Here is a 15,834-nt window from a genome sequence, read left to right on the forward strand (position 1 = left end):
AATGACCCACTCCCACCAAAAAATGAACAGAAAAAAAATTTGCAGGTAAGGAGACAGTTGGAAAGTGGGAGGCCTTCAAAAATGATAAAATGAAAGTCCAGAGAGAGTATGTTCCCGTTAGTGGGAAGGTCAAGGCTGGTAGGTGTAGGGAATTCTGGAAGACTGGAGAAGTTAAGGCTCTGGTCAAGCAAAAGAAGGAGGCATATGGCAGATATAGACAGATGGAATTGAGTGAATCCCTAGAAGAGTATAAAGGCAGTGGGAGTATACTTAAGAGGGAAATAAGGAGGGCAGAAAGGGTACATGAGATAGCTTTGGCAAATAGGGTTTAGGAGAATCCAGAAAGATTCTACAAATACATTAAAGAGGAGTGATGAGGGAGGGAATAGGTTACCTTAAAGATCAAAAAGGCTGTCCATGTTTGGAACTGCAGGAGATGGATGAGATACTAAATAAGTATCACACATCAGTACTTACTGTGGAGAAGGATATAGAAGCCAGAGAACTTGGAGAAACATATCGTGAAATCTTGAAAAGCCTCTGCATAACAGATGAGGAGTTACTAGATATCTTAAAATACATAAAGGTGGATAAATCCCCAGGACCTGATCAGGTGTACCTCAGAATTTTGTGAGAAGCTGGAGATGTGATTGCTAAACCCTTTGGTGAGGTATTTGTATCATCTATAGCCATGGGGGAAGTGCAGTGAGACTGGAGGGTGGCTAATCTGGTGCCATTATTTATGAGATATTGCAAGGAAAAGCCAGGGAACTACAAACAGATCAGCCTAACATCTATGGTGGGTAAGTTGTTGGAGGGAATCCTGAAGGACAGGCTGTACACGTATGTCATGTCCATAACAGCCTCTAAGAGCATCCCACCCAGACCCATGCCCTGCCCTATCCCTGTATTTCCCATGGCTAACACACCTAATCCACACATCCCTGAACACTATGGGTAATTTAGCATGGCCAATTCATTTAACTTGCACACCTTTAGACTTTTGGAAGACCGAGGACTGATTAGGGATAGCCAACTTTACTTTGTGCTCACTAACTTGATTGAGTATTTTGAAGATGTGGTAAAGAAGAATGATGAAGGTAAAATGTTGGACATTGTCTATGTGGACTTCAGCAAGGTGTTCGACAAGGTTCCACAAAGCAGATTCATTGGCAAGGTTAGATCGTATGGAATCCTGGTAGAACTAGCCATTTGGATACAAATTTGGTTTGATTGTAGGAGACAGAATGTGGTGGTGGAGGGTTGTTTTTTGGACTGAAGGCCTGTTACTACCAAATACTGCAAGCATTGGCGCTGTGTCTACTGCTTTTTGTTATTTATAAAAATTATTTGGATGTAAATATTGGAGGTATGGTTAGTAAGTTTGCAGATGGCACTGAAATTGGTGGTGTAATGGACAGTAAAGAAGATTATCTCAGAGTTCAATCGGACCTTGATCAGATGAGCCAATGGGCTGAGGAGTAGCAAGTGGAGTTTAATTTGCAGGTGAATAAATGTGCAGTGTTGCATTTTGGAAAAGCAAATCAGAGCAGGACTTAGACGTTTAATGGTCAGGTTCTGGGGAATGTTGCGAAACAAAGAGACCTTGGGCTACAGGTCCTTAAAAGTGGATTTTCAGGGTAGTGAAGAAGACAATAACAAAGACAAAGACAACATTTGGCACACTTGCCTTTATTGGTCAATGCATTGAGTATAGGAGTTGGCAGGTCATGTTATGGCTGTACAGGTTGCTTAGGCTATATTTGGAATATTGTATTCAGTTATGGTCTCTGTGCTATAGGAAGGATGTTGTTAAACTTGAAAGCGTTCAGAAAAGATTTACAAGGATGTTTCGAGGGTTGGAGTCTTTGAGCGACAGGGAGAGGCTGAATAGGCTGGGGCTATTTTCCCAGAGCATTGGAGGCTGAGGGGTGACCTTATAGAGATTTCTGAAATCTTGAGGCCATAGATAGGGTGATTAGCCAAGGTCTTTTTCCCATCATAAGGGAGCCCAAAACTAGAAAGCATGGGTTTAAGGTGAGGGGGAAAGATTTAAAAGGGACCTAAGGGGCAATATTTTCACTCAAGGGGTGATGTGTGTATGGAATGAGCTGTCAGAGACATGGTGGAGGCTGATACAATTACAACATTCAAAATGCAACTGGATGGATACATGAAGAGCAAGTGTCCAGAGAGATATGAGGAAAATGCTGGGAAATGTGACTACGATACCAAAGTGTGGGGCTGGATGAACACAGCAGGCCAAGCAGCATCATAGGGGCACAAAAGCTGACGTTTCGGGCATAGAACCTTCATAGACACGAAATGTCAGCTTTTGTGCTCCTAAGATGCTGCTTGGCCTGCTGTGTTCATCCAGCCCCACACTTTGGTATCTTGGATTCTCCAGCATCTGCAGTTCCCATTATCTCTGGCAAACGTGATTTAGGATATTTGGTCCGCATGGACAATTTGGTCTGAGCGGTCTGTTTCTGTGCTGTACAACTCTATGACCCTAAGTATACAGAAAAGCATCTGTATATTGAGCTATTACTATCTGTGAGTAGATCTGTTAGGAATAAAGGGTAAAAGGAAGGGCTCTTCCTACCACTGTAATAAGATGTATTTCAAATCATCGTACAAGTAGTACATGCTGTTTATCTGATTCATATCAGCTTTATGTCACTATGTTCCATGTGTGTTTGTTTTTAAAGATCTTGAGATATGACATTTTTTTCTGCTTTGTGAGTTAAAAGGCATGTGGATTGCTTATATATGTTCATTGAAAGTGCAATACCACAGACTACCTGTCACTGCAGAGAAGGTGATCTATGTAATGGATTTATTCCTGCTAATTAAAAAAAAGGAACAGTTTCTGATTCTTTCCTGGGTAATTAATTTTCTTTTATTCAAAATGTAATAATATGTTGTTACAGCCTGCCTTGTTACATTAATTTACTTTGATATAAACTGCCAAAACTACTCATCAACAACACTAGTGATTGATTAAAATAAAAACAACTCTGCATTTATAAAGTGTTTTCCACAACCTCGGGACATTGCAAAGTACTTTGTAGCAATGAAGCATTCTTGAAGTGTGCTTGCCGTGACAGGAAATGTGGCAGGCGATGCACGTACAGCAAGATTTCACACAGGGAAATATGATAATGCCAAGATGGATAAATATTGGCAAAGTGTTATGACAACAGATCATTACCCTGAATTATTTATGGATGTATTGTATGTTTTAAGTACGATTTTATGAAAAAAACCAAGTAAAGGGTATATACAATCCAAAGTTTGCCGGGAGTATAAATTCTAAAAATGTAATTCAGTAACTACCTGGAAAATTCTTGTGTGAATTATGTTTAGTCCCAAAAAGGACCGTGGAATGTTGCACCTGTAGAATGTCAAGCAACCTCAGACAGAGGGACTTCAAAGGAACAGATACAATGCAAGAATGGAACTGTGATCTCCAGTGGTTGCAAAGATAATGGAAATTGGTCAACATCTCAGCAGAAAACATCACCTGCGAAGTGCATTCCAGAAGTGGACATGACGCAGGTTAAAACAAAGCAGTTCTGAATGAAAAACTGGAATACACTAAAGAGAGGATTAAAGAGTCAATAGCAACTGGGGACTCATTGTGTTAGCCTGCTGCTCTAGTTCTACAGGGCTGGTGTGTCCTGCAATTGTTGCAGCTAATGACCATCATCTGGCACATCTTTCTTAGCAGGTAAAGAAAGAATTCTCTCCCTCTCTTTAGTCAACTCCAAGGACCAAGTCACAAATCCACAAAGTTGCCAACAAAGAAGAAACAGGATAATTCCCTTCTGCTAGCTTGAGAACCAAGGATCTCCAGAAAAACTGCCAACGTCAATCTCAGAGCCATTCAACTTAAACAGCAACAATATTTCGCTGTTTACCCCTCACGGATATACCAAAAACAAGTTTGGTTCGTATAGGATTTGAGTAAAGGAGGGGTGCTAGTTCGTCCGTCCTCACCCAGGAGTGCAATGGTTTTGGGGATGTCTTGTCAGTAAACATAATGAATTTGGGAGTGTCACCTGGAGACCGTTCAGAACCAAGACAGCAGGAAGAATTCCAATGCTCCTATTTGAAATAGAGTTGTGGGTTCTTGGTCAGCATGGACAAGTTGGACCAATTGGTCTGTTTCCATACTGTGCAGCTTAGTGACTCTATGAAAAGGCAGCAGCCTTCTGACAGTGTGGTCTTTCCTTAACACTACATTGGAATGCCAACTTGAATTCTGTTGCCAGAGGCTGGTGTTAATTGTAGGTCCTTAACTTCCATGATTCAGAGGTAAGAATGCATCTCACAGAGGCATGACCTATGGAGTTGATTAGCTTATCACTGTGTACTTTCTAAATTTTACATTTAAGAACAAAAATGTGATCTGTTGCTCCTCCACCAGCACTTAAATCTTTCAAGTCAGCTCTGAATGTTGTAATGCTGTTTCCAATGCCAGTGATGTTTCCATCCCTTGTCCTGTTATCCCTGTCGCTTCTGATACAAGTCTTGTTGATGGGAATCAAGCAACTTATTTGGGTTAGTGACAGGAGACAGATGTGGTGGCAGGCCATTTGTGTGACTGGACCCTGATGTGCAGTGGTGTATAGCAAGGATCAGTGGTGGGTCCCTTATTGTTTGTGATATTCATAAATGACACAGATGAGAATATGGGGTGTATGGTAAGTAAATTTGAAGATGATCAAGTAGCTGACTTTGAGGAAGGCATTAGATTGCAGGAAAATATAAACAGATTGGTCAGATGGGCAGATCAGTGATGGAATTTAATAATGATAAATGTGAAGTGATGCCCTTTGGAAGAAGGAACAAGTCGAGGGAGAGCTCAACGAATGACAAGAGACCAGGAAGCTCAGAGGAGCAAAGGGTTCTCCGGGTGCTTGTCCACGGATCCCTGAAGGTAGCTGGACAGGTTAATAGGGTAGTTAAGAAGACATGGTGTTGTACAGCAACATATTCACCTCCTTTTGAAAGATGACTGCCTTTTTATCTGTGCTGAAAAGCAAAACAAGCAGATGTACCTGTGAGACTTTAACGTTTCGTAGAAGGAGCAAAACACAAAAAAGGCAGGCAGGTTGTCATTTTTGTCAGTGATGCTACAAGCTTTGCATTAGGCACAAAGTGAGTGAGCGCTAAGACATCAAGTGAAGATCTCGGATATACATCCTTGTTCAATCCATGAGACAGTTGCCAGTCTCTGAGAACAATGCATCCTTGCAGCAGCATTGCCATGAAAGGTGCTGGTAAACTCTAAAATGCAGCGTTAAAGTGCAAAACTGTTCTGTCAGGGGATTCAAGATGACCCTGGATGATTGTGTGACCCTTATGTGTATCAGGTCCCAAGGTCCGTGAATGTAGTGTTCATTTTGTCACTGCCTACAGAGTGCTCCGAGATGGTGTTCAAAACAAAGCTCCAGATGATCAAGTAATGAGCCGGAGTCACTGGGTAAACACTTTGATTTTTGCATCAGGAATTCTCAGCATCTAGTTTCTATTTGGCAGGTGGCAGAGTGGGAAATACATATTATCCAGGTGATATTAAATAATAATGAGCATGATAATTAAAGCTAAATCATGCAAATATCCTTAGTTGCCCATAAGCGAGAATCTTGTCTCTACATTCAACAATTAGTTGGAACATGGGATTTTTTGCTCTCAGTATCGAGAAGGTCCTCATTGGACTTCTTACTCAATTTTCCCAAGTTTCTCACTATTGCTGATGTCATTTAGGGATGGGAGGATTCCACCCATAATCTTCAAGTGAGAATGTAGCACAGTAACAAAATCAGGCTGTGTATTTTCACAGAAAAGAAACATAAAAGAAATATAGTAGGAACATAAAACTCTCTCATGCAAAAAAAAATTTGGACACTAGGATCAATTGCCGATTTTAAGACTGTGATCAATAAAGTTTCTTTAAGTAAAGGCATCAAGGAATATGGACAAAGACAGGTCAATGGAGTTAAGGTGCAGATCAATCAAGATCTAATCAAATGGCAGTGTAGACGCTGCATTCAATAGCTTACTTCTGGACGTGTGTTGCTATACTTTCTATCAATCTGTAAAATCTCATTTGCACAACTTCGTTCCTTAATGTCCCTTTGCTGAGATAAAATGAAAACCGCCAGCAAACTGAAAGAATGGATGGATGCTGAAGAGTACACATCCTCTGGAAGGGAAAGTTTTGTATTCATTTTAGCTGGACAGCTCTCCTCAGAATACTGTGATTTCATACGATGCTGTCCATAACACCAAAGCACCACATATTCAATTGTACATGATTTTAAATACGGCCTGCCCTGTGTCATGTCACCTAACCTTTACAATAAAAAGATAGAGACTTATTGAAGCTTGTTGAGTCTTTTATGGCCTGAAATTTGCAACTTTTAAATGTGGCAAGAATAAGGTGTTATATCACAGCAGCACCAGTCACTATTGAGCTACTGCATATTGCAGTAGACAACACGTGGGATGCCAACTCTCATGCCGAGGCCTATCCACAAACTTTACTGTCACAACATTGTACTGAAACTAAAACTGATGGATTTGTTAATGAGTAAGATCGTGCACAGAAGAAAAAAAGTCATTGAAATTCCCTCCCTAATGGCATGTGGTCCAACCCACAGTACACAGACTGCTGCAGTTCAATAAGGCAGGTTACCATCACTTTCTCAAGGGCGACTAGGGATGGGTAATAAATGCTGGCCAGTCAGTAACACCCATGTCTTATGAATGAATAAAATAAAATTTATATGACACCTTTCACAAGGTTAAGATGCATTTTAGAACCGCTTTATGAAGTCTATTATTGTGATAAGATAATAAAAGCAGGTAATTTGCATAAAATACATTCCCATGAACAACAATGAGATAATGATGATGATAATCTGTTGGTTTTGGTTTTATTATTTAATCTTAGCTAGGTTTTATACACTGTCTCTTCTACCATCTTTTGGATAGAAACTAGATGCTAGAAATTCCCCACACGAACGTTTGAGTGATTACTGCTGACTCCATCTCGCTGCTTGCTCATGTGGTTCTGCATCTTGGACATCAAGCTGCAAAATCTCAGGGCAGGCCCCATGAGCACTGGCCACACACCATACATCCATGGACATTGACTGCATAATCATGGTACTTCTCTAATCCATTTACAATTCTGCTCTGCACTTCGATGCTGTGCTTTGGAATGTACCAGAACCTGCAGCTGCAAGGACACTTTGCACTCAGGGACAGAAATCCATCTCATGGATCAGACCAGGGTGCACCTCAGGACTCCTCACTTCTTCTCTACTCACCTTAAGTTTACTTGGCCATTGACAGCATCTTTGTGTTTCCTTGCATTATCTTTTCGTACTTTGCCTCCTCAGCTAGAGATACAGTCTCTCAATACATCTGTCTGACCTTACTTTTCAGTGCAGACACACAGTCAGCAGCTTGTCATTGCTGTTAGATGTGATCAGTCAAGACATGTTGCTGTATGGCAGTGTGGTATGTCATTCCTACACCTGCACCATGAGCCAGCCACATATGCAGCGAATGCACGACATGCGATTCAAGTAAGGAACCATGCCTCAGTCTAATGGATTCCCTGTCAAATCAAGGCAGATACAATTCACTCAGGCAACCCAAACATAGCAAGTCAAAGGTACCTTCCAATGTCAGTGCAGGGGATTGATCATGGTCAGTCAGCCACTCAGGGCAGTGATAGTCAGGGGTGATGGTCCTCATAGGGGTGAAGAGCGGAATGTCGGACAACGCACCACTCATATTAACTCTTTCTACCCAACTGTGAGCCTCTCCCTCCTGGGATAAGAAAACAGGAGGGATGAAACCAAATTAAACAGAGTGAGTGGTTATTGCTGTTGCAGTTGGGGGAAAAGTATAGAGGTGATGCAGAGGCCATACCGAGTTATTAATGAGGGAACTGGGTGGAAGAGAGCAAGTTAATGAAGAAGTTGTGTCCAACCGTGAAAGTGTTAGAAAATGAGCCTTGGTGGGAGGAGAGTGCAGTTGCAGAGATTGTGTGAGGTAGCAGCACTTGTCCTGGCTAAGAAGAGATAATTGATTTCCATGTTACAATGTTAGGTGCCGCTCCAGATAGTTGTGACTGCATTAGCTCAGAAGTAACCAAAGACCAGACTGGCAGGATATGGTGTCATGGCGTTCTCTGCTAATCCTTGGGGAAGAGGATGCCCTCCTCTACATTAGTCTGCCCAGTAAGACCAAAGCAAGGTAATAAAATGTGAGGCTGGATGAACACAGCAGGCCAAGCAGCATCTCAGGAGCACAAAAGCTGACGTTTCGGGCCTAGACCCTTCTTCAGAGAGGGGGATGGGGAGAGGGAACTGGAATAAATAGGGAGAGAGGGGGAGGCGGACCGAAGATGGAGAGTAAAGAAGATAGGTGGAGAGAGTATAGGTGGGGAGGTGGGGAGGTAGGGAGGGGATAGGTCAGTCCAGGGAAGACGGACAGGTCAAGGAGGTGGGATGAGGTTAGTAGGTAGCTGGAGGTGCGGCTTGGGGTGGGAGGAAGGGATGGGTGAGAGGAAGAACCGGTTAGGGAGGCAGAGACAGGTTGGACTGGTTTTGGGATGCAGTGGGTGGGGGGGAAGAGCTGGGCTGGTTTTGTGGTGCAGTGGGGGGAGGGGACGAACTGGGCTGGTTTAGGGATGCAGTAGGGGAAGGGGAGATTTTGAAACTGGTGAAGTCCACATTGATACCATTGGGCTGCAGGGTTCCCAGGCGGAATATGAGTTGCTGTTCCTGCAACCTTCGGGTGGCATCATTGTGGCAGTGCAGGAGGCCCATGATGGACATGTCATCTAAAGAATGGGAGGGGGAGTGGAAATGGTTTGCGACTGGGAGGTGCAGTTGTTTGTTGCGAACTGAGCGGAGGTGTTCTGCAAAGCGGTCCCCAAGCCTCCGCTTGGTTTCCCCAATGTAGAGGAAGCCGCACCGGGTACAGTGGATGCAGTATACCACATTGGCAGATGTGCAGGTGAACCTCTGCTTAATGTGGAATGTCATCTTGGGGCCTGGGATAGGGGTGAGGGAGGAGGTGTGGGGACAAGTGTAGCATTTCCTGCCGTTGCAGGGGAAGGTGCCAGGTGTGGTGGGGTTGGAGGGCAGTGTGGAGTGAACAAGGGAGTCACGGAGAGAGTGGTCTCTCCGGAAAGCAGACAGGGGAGGGGATGGAAAAATGTCTTGGGTGGTGGGGTCGGATTGTAAATGGCGGAAGTGTCGGAGGATGATGCGTTGTATCCGGAGGTTGGTAGGGTGGTGTGTGAGAACGAGGGGGATCCTCTTTGGGTGGTTGTGGCGGGGGCGGGGTGTGAGGGATGTGTTGCGGGAAATACGGGAGACGCGGTCAAGGGCGTTCTCGATCACTGTGGGGGGAAAGTAGCGCTCCTTAAAGAACTTGGACATCTGGGATGTGCGGGAGTGGAATGTCTTACCGTGGGAGCAGATGCGGCGGTGGCGGAGGAATTGGGAATAGGGGATGGAGGCTCCAGTTTCCCCTTTTCTTACAAGTCCAAGTGAACTGTCATGGACTGTGCAGGGGAGAGCCAGAAAGTCAGTGCTTGACTGGGTGCATAACCAGGGCTCCCGACACATGCTGGCAGTGATGAGCTTGCACTTACAGCAACTTGGAGAATCGACAATACATCAGACAAGTGAGGTACCACAGGAGAGTGGTACATTGTTATTGAGGTGAGTTTGGGACAAAGCATGAGAAAACCTGGCCTGCCCCATAGAGTGACATCCTCCAAGAAACACAACAAAATTATTACAGTTCTGAGGAAGGGTTACTGGGCCCAAAATGTTAACTCTGATTTCTCTTCACAGATGCTGCCAGACCTGCCAAGCTTTTCCACCAACTTCAGTTTTTGTTTCTGATTTACAGCATTCACAGGCCTTTCGGTTTTTAGAAAATATCACTCAGCTGGTAAGAATCAGCCCTTTCTGAATAATGTATGCCTACAGTCTTGTCACTATTGTCGAATGCTTACAAAGTTGAATAGGGGGCTATCCTTATTTTCTTTCAATATGGAATAAATGAAAATTTCTAGTCCATTTTGTATTTACCCTTTCTGGTAAGTCCTGAAAGATTTTAGTCCCTGCTTTTTTAAATTGAGGAACACTTTCCATCACAGCAAGGGAATCATAAATGTTAGCAATTGAATTTGTATCTTTGCAGTCGTCAGATAAGCCCAGCACATCCTGAATATTTAATAACCCCGGTGCTTACCAATGATGAAAGTTCACTACTGCAGGTCAAATGGAAACTGCTGAGTATATTCAACAGGTCAGTCTGCATCAGTACTGTAACATAGCTGATTAACAGTTCAGCTGAGCTATTACTAAAGCTTAAAATATCAAAACAAATGCAGGTGGATTGATGAACAATATTGAGATAAATCAAGGTAGGTAGTTTGACGCAGTTCTAAAGACAATGAGAAGGCAGAATCTAATCATCTTCCCTTGACATTTGCTGGTATTACTCTTACTATGATTGAATTTCTCTTCAACATCCAACTCTTAGTTCTAGCAGGACCTGGAACAGTGCCAATGGAGGAGACATGGATGAAAGGATTGGGTTGCATTGGAGCTAATCAGCAGGTCCTGATGAGGCAAGGAGATGTTGAAAGTGAGGGCAGAGGTCCTCCTTATCCAACAATCTGTCAAATCAGCGGTAAGAGTGCTCCTCCAGTGAGCCAAGACTGACACATTCATCTATTTTTGCTACTTATATTCATTTGGCAGCCTACAATATAATAGCTATGATGGAAAGGATTCATGAAGTTCCACGTTTGCATTTCTCAGACTTAAATTCGGCACAATGCGTCCAAAGAGCCATGAAGAATACTGGTGAAATATGCACCAGCAAGGAAATCTGCCAAAATATTGAAACTTTTAAAGAAGCATGAAAAGAAAAAAAGGCAAAAGTATTCAGTTTAATGCATGCTGGTGTAACAATAGCTTAAAAAAGTCTTCCTTCCTGGAAAGAGTCATAAAAACGCTCAGAGGGTGTATGTAGCTTGGCCGTCTATGTGTCCAGGTGTTGGAGATGACTGCTCAGCCTGAACACAGGATGACCGGACAGGACAAATATACCATGACCATAGACAGACTCACTCCATGTACCTGGAGGCTTTACTACATGGAGTCGGTCTCTCTTGTCACTGGTAACATGTAAGAAGTAGATATATGTCAAAAATAACAAGTTACTACAAAAATAATTGAGTTCTCAGGAAGGGTCGCTGGGCCCGAAATATTAACTCTGATTTTTTCTTCACAGGTGCTGCCAGACCTGCTGAGCTTTTCCAGCGACTTTGTTTTTGCTCCTGATTTACAGCATCTGCTGTTGTTTCGGTTTTTATATGTCAAAAATACTTGTTTGTAAATTGCTTTATGACACCCCAAGGTCATAACAGTGCAACTTAAATGCAAGCCCCTCTTCAATGATATTATATTCCTAGGGTTCAGTATTATCAAAATTTAAGTTCAACAAATGGGAAACGGACCTCATAGAAGGATAAAGCAGAAAAAGAAGCCATTTGGCCCATCACGACCCTGCTGGCTCATTGGTGGAGCTATCCAATTAGTCCCAATAGCCTGCTGTCTCTGACGCTTTCTTTTGCTTTCACATATGTATTCCATTGAATATTACCATTGAGTTTATTTTCATCACTATTTCAGGCAATAATATTCCAGGACACTATATAAAATCGTATTATTTCATGCTACCTCAGCTGCCAGTTTAATCATTGTCTTCGAATGCTACCAGAAACAATTCTTCCTTATTTATGATTTTATATATAATCCAAAGACAAGACAGCACAGGAAGACACCTTTCAGTCCAGCTATTGTGTGTGATGTTTATAGTCCACATAGTTTTTGATAGCTTGGCTGCGAGCCTGAAACAGTGTAATATTCTCATGTTCACAAGTGAAATATATTCTGATGATTGCAATTGAATTCCTTGTGGATAAGAGCTGCACAGCAGAAATTGCTTTTTTTAAGGAATTGAAGGCAGTATTTTCAATTTTAAATATTTCAGGGTTGAGCAGATTATACTTTGTGTCTTTTGTAAGACGAATATCAGCAGCAAAGCAAAAACTCAGCTCCCTTGTTTTGTACACTTAGATCGCAGGATGTAAGTTAACACTTGTCCTTAAGACGAGAATTGGTGAGACCTTTGTGTTAGGGGCAGGTGGGGGATTGTTGTGAGGAGTGCAGAAGTGAGATGTTGCTTTGAGTTCTGGTTATTCCTAAGCCAATGAACAGTTGACTATTCAACATAGAAGGAGATCATTTGGCCCATCACTGTGAAATACCTTTGAAAAATCAATCCAATTAATCCCATTACCCCACTCTTTCCCTATTACCCTGCAAATCCTTACCTTCAAATATATTCATTCAAATTTCATCTTGAAAGGTAAAACAGAGTCTGCTCCATCATGGTTTCAGACCATCTCTGGTAAAGACTAGAGATGCAAGGAGAATAGAATATTTGCTGAGACCAAGATTATGGTTTACTGGGCACCTGTGATCCATGTGCCCTTCAGTGCTTCAGAGGCTTGAACAACCTACTGCAGACACCTCAATATACTGGAGATGTTTCAGCACTGGTACCTTCATAAGATTATCCAAATCTGAGGGGAGGCGAGATAGTCCGACTGTACAGTCCTCTCCCAAGCGTACAGGTATGATTATTTAGAAAAGCACAGTTTGATTAGAAATATGGCTTTGTGAGGGGCAGGCCATGCCTCACAAGCCTTATTGAATTCTTTGAGGATGTGACAAAACACATTGATGAAGGTCGAACAGTGGACGTGGTGTATATGGATTTTAGCAAGACATTTGATAACGTTCCCCATGGTAGGCTCATTCAGAAAGTAAGGAGGCATGGAATTCGGGGAAATCTGGCTTTCTGGATACAGAACTGGCTGCCCAGTAGAAGACAGAAGGTGGTAGTAGATGGAAAGTGCTCATCCTGGAGCTCAGTGACCAGTGGTATGCCGCAGGGATCTGTTCTGACGCCTCTGCCCTTTGTGATCTTTGGGAATAATTTGGTTGAGGAAGTGGAAGGGTGGGTTAGTAAGTTTACCAATGACACGACTGTTGGTGGAGTTATGGATAGTTTGGAGAGCTGCTGTAGGTTTCACGGGATATTGACAGGGTGCAGAGATGGGCAAAGAAGTGACAGATGGAATTCAACCCAGGAAAATGTGAAGTGATTCATTTTGGAAGGTCAAATTTGAATGCAGAATACAGGGTTAAATGTAGGATTCCCGGCAGTGTGGAGGAACAGAATCATCCTTAATGCTATGTATCCTTAATTCTATGGGGCCTCTGGATAAGGAACAAAATCCTATTTTCTCCTTTGTTGGCACATGACTGAAGTCCCTCAATCCTATCATCCTTGTTGAAAATACCTTTTGTGCCTTCTTCAAATCCTTGACAAAATTCCTGAAAGTGTGGTGCCAGAGCAGAGTCAACAGAGCTAAGGACTAGGTTTAAATATAGTAGCCCAGAAGTCGAAGGTTCCTGAAATCTACAGAACAGATTTGTACTTTCAAAGGGTTGGAGGCGAAGTTGGTGGACTGGGAACCCACTGGCCATTAATTTCTTGCCCTTTGAATTCATTATTGAGTTTGTTAAGCATCTGTGCATTCACAACTGCAAATTTAATAATTATTTTGGCATGCCGAACAGCATGGCACTGTTGGGGTCACTATGGATCCAGTAGAAGGGCTCTTTCCATTTATTTAAAAGTGACCTCTCACGTACCTCCTTCCACTGGTTCCAGCACTGTACTGACATCTAGCCTACATGATCTCCATCATTGCCTTAGTTGCTGCTGGCCCTGTAAGGTATTGCCTTCTCTCTCCAGCAGGACTGTGGTGCCATCCAACATGGCTGCAAGCTGTTTTTGCTGCTGGCCCTGTAAGGTATTGCCTTCTCTCTCCGGCAGAAAATTTTTGAAGATTTTCTGAAGAAGGGTCCAGGCCCGAAACATCAGCTTTCCTGCTCCTCTGATGCTGCTTGGCCTGCTGTGTTCATCCAGCTCTATACCTTGTTATCTACAAACCCATGGTGGAGTTTAGTGTCTCTAACTGGGTGCCGAACTTGCGTCCTTTCTAAATAGGCTATTTGAATTTAAACATTACACCACAATGCAGCTCAGGCTTGAGGTACAGATGTAGAGTTCATCAGATATCAGCTTCCTGACCAGGCATTAAAAATCTGGCCCAAAGGATATGGAAAGGTTACTTTTTGTAAATGAAGCACAATGTGGGGAAATCTAAGGTTATATTCTATTGTAGGCAGAATAGATAGGCAAAATCTTATTGAAATATTGAGAGACTATAGAATGTTGCAGTGCAGCGTTGTCCCTGTGTCCTTGCACATGAAATACAAAACACCACGTATAGAAATAAGCTATATATTAAAATATAAGCTATACAGCAACTAATTAAGAAGACATGCAGTCTATTACCTTTACTGCAAAAAGGATGGAGTATAAAACTAGGCAAGTCTTGCGACAGTGGTATAGCGTATTAGCGAAATTGCAGCTAGAATACTGTGCAGAATTTATGTCTCCCTATTTAACGAGCAATGTACTTACTAAATAAAAACCAAAAGAACTGCGGATGTCGTAAATCAGCAACAAAAATAGAAATTACTGGAAAATCTCAGCAAGTCTGATGGCATCTGTAGAAGGAAATCAGAGTTAGCATTTTGAGTCAAGTAACCCTTCCTCAGAACTGAAGGTACCTAGGAAAATGTCAGCATGGATGCAGAAGATAGGGTGGGGTGAGGGGGTAAGGAGTAAACAATATGCAGGGGTAGAGCCCAAGGAGAGAAAAGAAGAGCTGGACAGGCAAAGCAATGGATAATGATCTGGCTCTCAGGGTAGATTGCTATTATTGGGGACTCTTAGTGGCTATACTGGACGTAATTTAAATAAGATTTCTGGGATAAAGGGATTGTATTTTGTGGAAACTTTGAAAGGTTGGGGCAGTACTGATCACAGACTTGAGAGGTGATCTTATTGAACAACATAAGACTGTGAGGGGCCTTGGGACGGTAAATTCTCAGAAGATGTTTGATCTCTTGGGGAAATCTAGAAATAGAAAGCATAGTTTCAGAGTAAGCAGTTAAGGACAAATTTCTTCTCTCAGAAGGCTGTAACTGTTTAGAATAGTCTTCCCCACAGATTTTTGAAAGGTGAATCATTCAATATTTTGAACTACTTAGATTCTTGAACAATAAAAGTGTCAAGGATAATTGGGAATGTGCAAGAAACAGAGATTGGGGTCACGATCAAGCTGGACGGGCTATATAGCTCCCATATGCTCCCATTCCTAATGTTTTTATATTTGCCCCAGCTCCTTTGCTGGTGACTAAATTTACCAAATGCAGAGGATGTAAATAAAAATGCAAGTAGTAGTTAAAATTTACTTTAAGGAATTTGAATTGGATAAATCTCTCAAATGCTGTATCTAGGTTTGGTGCTTTCAGTAGTTGATGCCAACGTGCTTCTTGGGCTTTTCTTCATGCTGGAAGTAGAAGAAACAATTTCTCTGGGAAGTTTGCCCACACATCTACCTCACTGATGATTCCCAGTTGAAATAGTTTTGGATGGCAATCTGTTCAATATCTTAAATTGCATTCAAACACTGGTAAAACATTGGAACAAATAGCTGTTGTATACTCACCTGATTATTGCAGGCATATTTCATTTTACTTTACACAGGCTACTGTTAATCTAGACTGATCT

This window comes from Stegostoma tigrinum, chromosome 24 (genome assembly GCF_030684315.1).
Source record: "Stegostoma tigrinum isolate sSteTig4 chromosome 24, sSteTig4.hap1, whole genome shotgun sequence".
NCBI classification, from domain to species: Eukaryota; Metazoa; Chordata; class Chondrichthyes; order Orectolobiformes; family Stegostomatidae; genus Stegostoma; species Stegostoma tigrinum.